Source organism: Acanthopagrus latus, chromosome 18 (genome assembly GCF_904848185.1).
Source record: "Acanthopagrus latus isolate v.2019 chromosome 18, fAcaLat1.1, whole genome shotgun sequence".
Classification (NCBI taxonomy): domain Eukaryota; kingdom Metazoa; phylum Chordata; class Actinopteri; order Spariformes; family Sparidae; genus Acanthopagrus; species Acanthopagrus latus.
Genome location: NC_051056.1, coordinates 11,649,590 through 11,662,173, shown reverse-complemented (window position 1 = coordinate 11,662,173; position 12,584 = coordinate 11,649,590). Strand labels below are relative to the sequence as shown.

General features: G+C 40.8%; 1 protein-coding gene and 1 long non-coding RNA gene across 11 annotated transcripts in view; one reads left to right on the top strand and one right to left on the bottom strand.

Moving 5' to 3' along the window:
* il1rapl2 (interleukin 1 receptor accessory protein-like 2) overlaps window positions 1-12,584 on the bottom strand; it is a 468,801-nt gene that overhangs the window by 211,927 nt on the left and 244,290 nt on the right. The gene's annotated exons all lie outside the window — the stretch shown is intronic.
* On the top strand, window positions 3,133-7,081 carry LOC119007111. Of its 6 annotated transcripts, none has more exons than XR_005071023.1 (3): window positions 3,133-4,419; window positions 4,965-5,460; window positions 5,948-7,081. It is a non-coding gene; the product is annotated as an uncharacterized LOC119007111 (long non-coding RNA). The 6 variants fall into 6 exon arrangements; XR_005071022.1 differs by having other exon boundaries at window positions 4,965-5,498; XR_005071024.1 differs by lacking the exon at window positions 5,948-7,081 and having other exon boundaries at window positions 3,133-3,317; window positions 3,728-4,419; window positions 4,965-5,866.

The window sequence follows — 12,584 nt, the reverse complement described above, 5'->3', positions numbered from 1 at the left end:
GCTTCATTGAGACCCATTAAGATGCATTATTCTCTGAGATTAATGAGATCGCTGAAAAACGCCCTGTCTCCCTATGTTAAAGACCTGCAAGTCTGTTTATCCAGATCTGCATTAAAAGTTAACCGGGTCTAATCTGGATGCATCATCCATCTTTCATCAGTAGTATTTGTGTAATCCTGATGCAAACCAACCAACCAATAAATGGACATAGGTGAAAACGTAATCTCCTGGGCGGATGCATCAATAGTTTGTTGTGTTTTGACAGTTATAGAAGTAAAGGAGAAGAATCAAACAGCCAGTTAAAGTGACTCTGGAATATCAGCCACACAGGAATATCTATCTAAAAGTTTCCTATCATTAGCTCACATCAGCTGCCGTAAGCTACCGGCCGCACCAAACCATCTAAGCAGCAAAAACCCCCGAGTGCAAGGGTGCGTCATGTTGAATTCATCTGCTTTATCTGTAAGGCTAGGAAGACTAGGTTTCTACTTTTAAAAAGTTACACATCTCGCTGTTAAAAGTAAATGAATTTCACAGGAAAGAAGCGCTTGGTTTGTCCGCTCTTGAACTTTGTTGTTGGAGCAGCTGATAACGAGTCTGAAGAATTGGTGGACTTTCGGTAATTCGAACATGGCAGGGGTTTTAACGGTGTGAGGCGTGAGTGTGAGGCACAGGTAAGAAAGTAAAATGCCATCAGTACTCAGCATGTCTACTTCTGACTTCACCTTGTCTTCATTAAATATATACTGTAAACATTTATTACAGAAAAACACCAGGACTATTTATCAAGGGATCATTGTTTTTTACTTTTAGTTTTTCATGTCTCTGCTATGTCCTGTGTTCAATCCCTGCCTGTATTTCTTCTTTTGTTATGGGTCATTGCTGCCTGTTTTCTCCCCTCGATTGACTTCCTGTCTGTCTTTGTCTCTTCAGTTCATCGTCCCTTTCTATTTTTCCACGCCACCTCTGCAATTATGCCCCGCAAAGTGGCTCTTCACACGCATAAGGACGCACACAAACACAGGTGAGTAATCCTCTCTGCGGACAAAAGGCGCACTCACACACAGACATTCCACAACAGACGCACATACACATACACGCACAGACACACACACACACAACGGCACAGTACTTTTGGACAGCACCCTGTACAGATGCACATAATTACAAGAAAAGAAAATGCTAATATTCATGAAGCGGGGGAACTAAGCGATGGGATTCGCTGGTCGGGGAGGCCAGGTGACCACAGACAGTCTGCCCCCTGACTTGAATGAACAGATGATCTGGCTTCCTCTCGTTTCCACCCTTCACCTTTTCAGCTTTCATGCCGCACATCTCTCTGGTTACCGAACTGAAGTAATTAATTCTGCGCTCCTCAAGGCTTTTGAATGCATAAACGAGTGTGATCAACAGCTTGGAAACACTGAGGTCCTGAATACCTGAGCCCTCGCTGCTGTGATGTTTTTTTTTTGTTGTTTTTTTTTTTGTTATGTTTTTTTTCCCAGAGAAAAGTCCTACAGATTTGTAGCGTTTGAGGTGTTGCTCTTTTCTCTGTTCAGACACGATGGCTCCAGGCTACTGCATCACAAAGAAATCGCATTTACAATTTATGGGGGAAAAAAAAAAAAATGTTGGTAAGATGTGCATCTTGCTTTCTCGTCGTTTAGCAGGTTTTCGTTTTTACTTTCTCATTAATCTTCAGATCATTAAGCTGCTGTAATCATAGTAATCCATCAGGTCACATATGACTCGCTCAATACTTATGGTGTTCCTTGTCTTAATAGCAACTCACCACAGAAAGAAAATACATTTCAGACCCATACGTGTCAGTAGAATAAAATGTGATTAGTGAATCTCAGTTATTTGATGATGATGACGACTTTGGACACAGTTGTGAGTTTTTTTCATAGAGTAGCGAGTTGATGAAAACCCAACTCTGACAAAATTACCTTGAAATAATTGTACCTCCTGTCCTTTTGGCCGTGAAACTGTGTTTGTGTGGATAATGGGTACACTGGGAACAGGAAGTCACCAAATTAATGATTTTCTGGCTTGCGGGCCAGACACACAGAAGCTAACACAGTCTTGTGAACACAAAATCTGTTCACCTGGACCTTTAATTAGGTTTCAACCTTTTCTGGGTGAAAGACGGGATGGGAAATTGAGCAGAGAGAGGGGAGGAAATGAAAAACTTTCTTCTGGCAGCAAGGGGAGACATTTTTCCCGCTAAGGTTTAATGGAACGGACGATCACGTCAAAATACCAAGAAGAAATCGCATGGTTAATGTGGTTAAACTCAGTATGAGACAAGTAGGCTTTGAATCCTGTTTTCCCCCCTATAACTTAACAGGGCAGGTTGAAAACTTTTAGTTCCTGAGTGAGCTACACAACATCATTATCTCTTTATGTCCATCTCGCTCACTCGCCTTCTCATCTCTGTTCAGTAATAAATTTGAACATGAAAAATGAGTGTGTTTCTCTTGCTTCACAGTTGGTTTGTCCAAACAAATCACACATGAAGCAAACTTGTTTAATACTTAAATCATTAAATACTTAAAAAAAAATCCCTGGGCACAGAAGTGTGACACAGTTATACTGTAGGGCTGCTGAAACACTCCAACAATCTGGCAACTAAACATTGTGGCAGTAACGTAGTTTGCTTGTTACATTTCTTTTTCCATTTTAGTTGACTAACTGTGCCACTGAAAATGAACATCCATCTTAATTGTTTTTGCTCAAAGATGACCATTTTGTTAAGTTGTTTTCAGAACAGGACATCTTGAATGGCTGGCAGAACGGTATCAGGGATTAAGATCTGACACCAGCACTGCATGATTTTAGACATCGTAAGCTTAATTTCACAAAAATTAAAAGAGCTGTTCAAATCAAATTCTTTCTCGGCATAGGGCTCGCTGATGATGCACGCTTTATTTTGTACACAGCACCTACAGAGGTATTTTTTAGTCTGAGATTTGACTTCTGTTTTTAAGTGAACAGACCATTCGGCTGAATTACATGCTTGTTAACAGTTGCCTCATTGTCTGGATCAAAGACATTCTGTTCAATGTAGAATGGAGGATCTGTTTCAGTGGATCGAGAGAATGTCAGAACAGAGCCTTGTTAACACAGAGTGGCTCCACAGGGATGTCTGTTATCCCCAGTTTTATTTTTCCCTGTAGCTTAATGAACTCTGGTTCCACAGCCTTAGCACAGACGTTTTAAATATGCTGATGGCATGGCTTCAGTGGGCCTTTCACAAGAGGATAATGCATTGTGTAATCAAAACTGGTTATACGAAACATGCAGCGGCCCTGATGGTAATGTACAAAGGAGATGGCAAAACTAACATAGCGAAGACTGAATGATCTTCTCTGCATTGCTTAAGTGTTGATTACATTGGCACCTGCTGTTTGAAATCTATTAGTCACACCCAGAACTGCTGATAATTACTCCTGAAATTACATTTATTCAGGTTATTTACAGTCATTATAGCATTCATCATATCCGCTAGTATATTAGTAAAAATTCAGCGTGACCTACACTTGAAGATATTCTCTTGACTTTTACCAGTTTTCATAGAGTAATTATGACCACATGTGCTAACTTGCCCTTGTTGTTTTACTGGTTTCAAAAATGCCAGGCTTATTTTTAGATTTTAAGTTGCACATTTTGGCTGATCTTCTGCGCATGATGTCAACTATTTGAATACAATTTGGACTTGTTTTAGGAAAGTTACGTCCATCGGACATGTCTGCTTAAGCTACATGCGGAACTGTCGGCTGGGGGGAGGTCTGTAGATTTTGCACTCGGCTCCAACACACTAAACATAACATGTATCAAATGGTGACGCTAGCTAGGGAAGTGGCTGAATGCTGGATTCAGCCATTATCCAACGAAAAGCTAATGGGTCGTGCTTCCAACTGCTGATCAATCTGGAAGCTGTGGATTGATAAACGTAAGGCTAAATTTAACTTTGAAATAATAGCTCCCATCTTGGAAAACCACTAGATGTCATCAAACAGCAGTATCATCTAGGATGTGGTTGAATGCTAATGTTAGTTAACAGGTTATCAAACATTGTATGTTGATGTATGGCCCGATGCCCCTCCAGATTTTCACTATCCATCATTTCTTTTCAGATGCTGATTAACAGGGAAGCAATGATTTGATTTTTCTGATTTTTTACATTTGTAGGACTTGTAACCTGGAACTCATCAGTACAAGATTTGAGCCTCCCATGTCAGATGATAATGGACGTGGTGTGAATACAGTCCATTCCGCGAAACATAATGCCATACAGGTATAATATTAGAATTAAAAGCAACTGGAAGAAGGTGCAGGGACACTACATTACAGTCATCTTGCTGTAATGATGGTACCTCGATGGCAGACGAAAGCTACGACAATTGCCTGATAAAGGTAATTAAGGTTTGAATCTTCCTGTCAGTATACAATAGGATTATCGTCATTACCGAGGAACAAAGGGAACATTCCCTTTAAGTTCCTGCTTGTTTCTTGCCCACATAACATGGACTTCACTCAGAAGCAGTTACTTCAGACACTTCAACAGTGTGTCACCCAAACTATCCCCTGTATCACACAGTGCGATATGTACAGTAAAAACTTGCTAGGTGCAGTCCACTATTAGGAAAGTAGCTCCTGGAATACCACAGATGTGATACAATGTCACAGACAGTCATAGACAGAGACGCTATAAAGGAATATATATGCTCAGACTGGTCTCTATTACCTTAATATTTCATGTCACTTCTTTTACACCTGAGCAAACAGCACAATCACACTGAAAAATTTGTCTACCTTACTAAAAGTATTCCATCATTATTTTGTCCTCCTTGTCCTTGTTTATCAAAATCACCTTTGGGGTGACTGGAACGCAGTTTGCTGCTGTGGTTGAATGACATCCAGCCAATGCCGACTAGTCTGGCATGTTGTTTTCTCTTTAGCACTATTTCATTATCCAGCCACAATATGACGGCTGCGTCAGTCACTCTGAGTTCAGCGGTCCGTGAGCCCTGCTGCCACACAAGGATGAACCAAAGTGTTTATTCCCCTGATGAGAAGCTGATACACTTATGTCTGCCTGTTTGGATGACCTCTCTGACCCTGGGCGTCTGACACAGTAATAAAGCAGGCCGAGGAGATGTCCGGAGAGACAGAGGGAGACAGCGAGAGAGAAGGAGGACAGGGGACAGAGGAAGGAATCAAATGAAAGCATACTCAGCACCTTGTCAGTTATCTTTCCCTCTGTTTGTCTTATATCTCCCAGAGTTTGTCTCTTCTCTCCACAGTGAAGGGCAGAGAGGGGGCTGGACTGCTGTTCTCGCCCAGGTCAGGGCTTCCATGCCTGGGACGGCATCCTACTCATCTCGCCACTTGTCCAGCCAGGGACACATACTGGCGGAGAACAAGCTTCCATCCAACTGTCAGGCACACTGACAAGTGACCTCTTTCATGTTCTTATACACCCAGGAATTAGTGTACGACACACGGCAACGACACAGATGTACAGCAATCATTCTGAAAGGCCGCGCTGTCCAGATTTGACAGCATATCGACGAAAAAGTTTCCACCTTAAAGAAAAGTGTTTCTTGCAGTATCAACTGTCATTTCATTACAGTATGATTTACATAAATCTACTCGGATGAAAGCCCAAGCAGATTTCATAGAGTTGTATCATTCTCCTCCTGAGAAATACAGTGTAGATTGAGTCACTACAACACCTGTGTAAGCTATCAGAGGGGCTGGAGGGAATGTATTTACTTTGGAAGAAACTTTAAATAAGCAATGCACTTTTGATGTTGCATCTCCTTTCACTTCTCAATATACTTTGCTTGATTTTTATACACCCAATGGCTGTTTCACTTTTGTGCTTTTTTACCTTTTCCTTTTTCCTTGTCTGAATGAACTCTGATTTCTCTTGATCCAGGCGTGTTTCCAAGAGGGTGCATAACACAGATGAACACTGAGAAACCGATTAATTTATATTGGATTATTCTGCTGGTCAAGCTCAACGTCTGGTACAAATGTTCAGGACCTACTGTATGCTGGAAGAAGTGTGCTCTCTATGTCGAGACTAAGAAAGTGCATGTGGAGATTGAGGTGGTGGACGGGTGTGGACAGACTGGACTGTTACGCAGCAGACTGGAGTTAGTGTTTGCTGGAACAAACGCAGAAGAAGCAACACCAGGAGGAAAACAGACAAACTAACAAAGAGAGAGGGAAAAGGACAGAATGAAGTACACAAGGGCTATTGGACAAATTAAACCCCATAAAAAGGGCGAGAAAAAGACAAAGGCAGGAAGTGGAAGTCGCTATAGCACACATATGGATGAATTCCACAAAATAAAACATCAAACATCTGAACTGAAAATCCAAACCATCACATTGTGGCTGTTTAAACATATGCAAACTCACTTTTTAAGTGAATGAGCCTGCAACTTTAATTGTCCTACAGTTCGTTTTGATTGTGTTTCAAATGTGTCTGCAGTCTGCAGGAGTTTAGACACTGATGGACAACAGACAGCTCCTGCCTTTCTGCTTCTGAGGCTCCGATTTCTTTCCTTTCTTTTTTCCAGATGACCCTGCTCTAATCCCAGTATCTGTTTACTAATCTATACAAAGCAGCAAACCTGAAACTAAAACTGTCCATCTCTTCTTTCATTGGTGTTGAGGCTTGTACAGACGAAGCTGTAACAAATTAATAAGGGAAGTCTGGAGCGCTATTGAACTTGAATGGACTGGGATGTTGGCTAAATCTGTTCAGACAACAGCAGCACACACTGGCAGATCAGCACTTGCAGTGACTTGAAAATAAGTGCAACAAACCTGATTAGATACTAGATGCCATTACACACAAGACAGACTCAATCTATTGGTCTGTTTATCACTGCAATTGTCTACACCGTCACCTCTTCACCATCCATTAATCCATGCATTCCTACATATCCATCTGTTATCCATCATCAATGTCCATCCACCCAGAATAAAGTCATACAGATGCTGAATCAGTCATCCATCCATCAGTTAGTCAGGCAATTAACCACCCATCCATCCAGTGAGCGAGCACAGAGTCCGGTTGAAGCAACCAGTTGGGTCAGGTCATGTGAGTAATGAAGACGATGAGACAGATTCACAGAAAACCGTGGAGTCATGTACCCCCTTTATGGCTCCTCTCATCTCTCTGTCTCCACTCACCTGCCTCTCATTTTTCTCTCTCCGTTTACACTACTAATTCAGACAAATTACTGCATATGGAAGTGGGTTATTTTCTTCTTCTTTGTCAGGAGTTCATTCACAGGTTTTTGGACAGGAGTCATGAGAGTACACGGGGTAAAAAAAAACAAAACACAGCTACTGCTTACAGTCGCACTTAAGGTAATGGTTTCAATCAAATTGATACTGATTTTGCCTTTCCATGGCAATTTAAAAGTAGAAAGAGACTTTAATCCAAAACACGTTACTTCAAGGGCAACTTCAGCTTTTCATTAAATCAGCCCAATCCTGCTGCTAGGCCTGACAGAGCAGGCTGGTTGGAACTACACTTATAATTGTAGGGGATCAAAACTGGCCAGATAGCCCTTTGTTAAAGTGGCCTCTGCTGCAAAGCTGAATTTATCCCATTTGATGACATTATACTAAAGATTTGTGGGGAGCAGGGTCTGCCCAAAGAAAGGCTTTTCGGGCATGATGTGCATCACTTCCTTTGCTGACACCAAAGTATGAAAGCAAATAGCTTTACTTATGTTATACTTTTTTGGCTGATACCCAAATACCCAATGGAAACGGAAACATCACTTAATTTTAGCATTTTAACATCAGCAACGTGTGACAGAAAAAAGCTGTGTCGCCCATGCTATCATTGAAAGCTAGCCTTGAGTTGAGCTGATGAAAGATCAACTTGTTGCAGTGAGGACATTTTATTGGTCAGAGAAGTATTCTCATCAGTTTTCTTAGGCAAACCGAGCATGTATGAACAAATACTGATTGAAGTACTGGCTGTAAAAAAAAAAAAAAAAAAATCCTACAAGAAAGCAGGACAAATTATAGCATAAAAGGAAGAAACCAAACAGGAAGAGGCATTGTTATCCCTGGTCACAATTTCCAGGCAACGGTGGAAAATCTAAACTGCAAAAGAAAGAGAACCCTGACTGATGGAGGCTGAGTGACAGAAACTATAGCAAGACCGAACAGATGGGCATTCCCTCAATGGAAAACTCTGGTATCAAAATCTTTTCCCCCGCTAATATGATTTTCCTTGTACCACTGAGACTTGAGAGAGTTAAAAACAAGCAGCCTTTCTACCAAGTCCTTCTACTAAGGCAGAGTAAAATAACAAGTAGGTAGGTTTTGTTTTCACTGATGTGAGTTACAAAACCTGCCTACATGGTAACTTTGTTATTTCACTCTACCTTTTCACAGCAGTGAGATCAGAGTTTCAAGGTCAAATTTGGTTTCTTATAGTTGTTTTTTGGACATAAGCCATGTTGCTAATCCTGTCTTTGCGACATTTGTGCCAACAGAAACACAGCAGGGAAATGTTAAGGAAAGGGAAAATCTTGAAATGTTCCCAAGTTCTGCTTACAGTCAAACACTGAAACTGTAAACATTTAGTTATGTATGAGTTTTATTCCAGAGGATATACTTCTACTACTACTACTACTACTACTACTACTACTACTACTACTACTACTACTACTACTACTACTACGATACAAATAATATTAATGTTATCATATCAAACATGCCAACGTCACCCAAATTTTTGCATAAATTGGCTGACCTTGGGTCTATTGTGCAATTTAAACCATGTATTACTTGTCCGGTAAGTAACACACCACAAGATTAACACTGCAGTGCATAAACAGAAAAAAATCTGTTAATGTTGATAAATTTCATCATCAATCATCAATATTTGAGAGGTGACCTTACTCTGTTCCCAGTGGCTCAAAGAGTTGCATGAGCTGAGCTGTTGGATGCTCTTGGATGCTCTCCCTGTATCTCCTCAATTGTTCAAAAGCAACCAGGGGCACTACGGAGCCTGAAAGTGTTGTGTGACAGAAATGTATGGAGGGTTGAATCTATAGCGCAACATTAAAAAAGAAAGATAATCCTGTCTCTAAAAGTCAAGGGGGGGGCCTTGTGTTTCCAGTAAGGGTCCTCATGGTCCCTTTTGTTCAGTAATGCAGGCCAGTGAGATGGAGGAGTGGGGAGAGCAGCCGCGGTGCTGGCAGATGAAGAAGGCCCTTGACTGGGTTATGTTCCTTCCCAAGGTAGAGTCAAGTGTGTATGTATATTGGCACTGCACTAAGAGGATTGAGCAGGCCCAGCCGTGGTTATACAACTACAACACTCTTGCAGTGAACAGCAGTCAAACTGGGGGCTAAATTTGGCGGCTGCTGCTTGTGTAACTGTTATAAAAAAGAAAGCTGTCACTGTCCCGAAGAAACCCCTCGCTTTCAGTTTCCATTCCTCCAACCGTCCATCATGAACAGACCAGCAGATATTAGGGCACTTCATTTTATACTGTAAGTGTTCAGACTTTCATGAATCTTTAACGTCTTCTTGCGGCATTCTTTATCCATGAGAAAGACCCCACGCACATGCTGAAATCCAGTTACTGCCAGTGATTTCATTTAATGCAGGCATTCGACTATGATTGTGGTGAGTGTTTAAGCTCTTAATCTACAAACTGACCTACGTTCCAGCTCTCACGGAGAACCCCATCTCACTTATGGATTCTGCTTTAGAGACAAGTAAACTTCTTTAACAATCTCACTGACATTTATCATAACACAAATAACTGCAAGTGCAGCAGCGGAACAGTCTGACTCAACAGTATGTTATAAGGTTCACACAAAGTATTGAAACAAGAATTGACACTTTCAGGTACAATGCGTAAGAATTGGCCACCTTGAATTCAGAATATCACCAGAATAATAGAAAATAAACTGCTGCCATTCTTTTTATACATCCATGACTGTAGCTACTGTTAGCTTGTCTACCAGCAAAGTGTTAGTGTTTGCATCGCTAGCACAGGAGCTTTCAAAAGTGGTTTTCAGGCCAGACTAGCTGGTTAGCTTTCTAACTTCGGTAGATATCTCTTCAACACAAAACATAGAGGTCTTTGACACAACATCAAAACTGTTATTTCTCTACGTTCTGATTGAGTGTTTTGAACTAAAATTTTGAAATATTGTACCTTTTAAAAATAAAAACAATCTGCACATCATCATTTCTCATAAACCTTAAGCTAGTGTTTCCACTAAAATACATGTAAAATACTTTATTAATCAGATCTGATGAGTGCATCCAGATGACGGTAACAGGCACAGTGTGTATATTTTCGCTAAGTAAAGCCATACACATTTTAAAATCGTCTACTTCTTGCTATTATTTCTCATTGCTATGCTGGCATGTGGTTTAATGCTTTTTGGTGTCTAAATATTTTGGCATGTGATTACTGTAAGCCCTCACAAGTGAGTGGGCGTGTATGCAGTGAGATGGTGAAAAGTGTATGAGTCATAAGGGGGTGTGTGTGGTGGTGGAGCAGAGGAGATTGATCGATTGACGGACAGAACAAGTCACTTAGTTTGGTTTCTAAACCTGCTTCCTTTTTTGGGTTGTGAACAGATCTTTTGCCCTCATTCTGTTTCACAGAGTGAAGGGGAGCAACAGCTGAGACAGCAAAGCAGAGAGACAGACTGAGACAGCTGTTTCTACACATCTCTCCCTGCTGATTTTGAGTGACTAGTGCAAATGCTCGGATTAAGAAAATGTGAATGAGTAATGCTTTGTTTGTGATGACAGTTGTGTTTAGTTTTAGCAGATAGCTGGTAGGCATTGTTCAATGTGCTGCAGGTGCTGTTGATCTTGGATGCATTCTATGATGTTTTCCTCTCCCCCTGACCCTCTGGAGCAGACCCATCTGTGTTATCGGACCTCCTGATTTACAAATCAAGCACTGGATAAACCAATTAGCTCTCCTCACGTGACTCAAAGGTGCACATCAGATACAAACCCTAATTAAAAGACTATGGAAGAAATTCTGCAAATTTACAGCAACCTAAATAAAATCTTGTGTAACCCCATGTGTGGGTCTAAGTGAGCTTCAGTTTCTTGCATGCTCACAAAGTAGTCATTTCACTCTGTTAAAATCACAAAGGTTTCAAATGCTAAAAGTAGGTGCTGCAGTGGATGCAAATGTGTCTTGGAATATGGAAATTACATTTCAGATTGACATGAAAGAAAGGCTGACATATTGAGTTACAGAATTGAGTTGAACAGAGGCTCTCAATGGTTGTGAGCTGGGGAGTGACCCGTAAGACTAGGATTGGGGAAATACAGTTTATCTGAATTTGTTTCCTTCATAGGATTCCTCAGCTTACCATCAATGAAGAGGAGTTGAGGAGCTCAGAGATGGAGCAGCAGGTAGACATGCCTCTTGTCGGATGACTAAAAGGAATGCCGTGGACGTCTGATTTACCTTGCTAAATCTGCTGCCAGAACCCTAGAGACTGTGTCCCCAAGAAGAAACAATGGCATCAAAGTGAAAATGTCCTTGTAGGGAGAAGTTCACAGTCAAAATGCAGGGCAAAAAAATACACAGTACTTCAACCTGAGTTGTAATTAGAAAAGCATGACCACAATCGTTCCCAAACCTTAACAACGTGAGTAGTACTGTAACCATTTAACAACATAACCACAACGGTCCCCTAAGTTTAGTGATTTTGTGCCTGAGCTTAACCAAACCTCAAACATAGCATGGTTTTGATTTTGTCCTCCCACTAATACGGCTTTCATACCACAAAAAATGATTCCATGTGCTAAGGGATACAGATAAAAAAGATGTTTTGTATTTCAATTTGGAGCACATGTTGCAAAAATGCCCTCTCAGCCATGATAAAGTGCGCTTTAGGTCACCTGTCCAGCCAACAAAATGTGGCAAAATGCCCTCCTTTCACTATAAGTACCGCAACTTTCTGCACCCCAAACTACACACATAGTGCCCTTTTAATTTTTTCACCACTGCCCCTCAAACATGCCGAGTCCTCCACTGGATTAAGTCATATCTATTTTAAAATGTGTATACTATCGGCTTATTACATTCCAGCTGTGTCACAGTCAGTTGCATCACATTTAAGGTCTTCTTGGTTTTGTCTATTTTACATTCATTCTTTCTGTATTACAGTTGCCGTTCAAAAAAACTAAATAAAAAACTATTTCCCTATGAGGTGCATTCATGTTCATCTTTCTTTCATCTAGTTCTCAAGCTGACATTTTCCCACATGAGCATTTTATGAAAGTGGAACAAAGCGCAACCACTGATAATGTTTTCCACAAGCTTGACTCTTGAATGTTTATCTTTAGCCATCTTCATTTCTTGATTTTCTTTTTTCTAATGTGACCCCGCGTTCGACAAACATTTAATTAATTACGAGAAATGAAAAACGAAAATGTCTCCCACCTCCACATTAAGTGGTACTTAATGATCCTTCAGGCGAGGGGGCAACATGTGAGAGATAATGTATCCTAAAATGCTTTATGTAAACAAGAAACAGTAAATT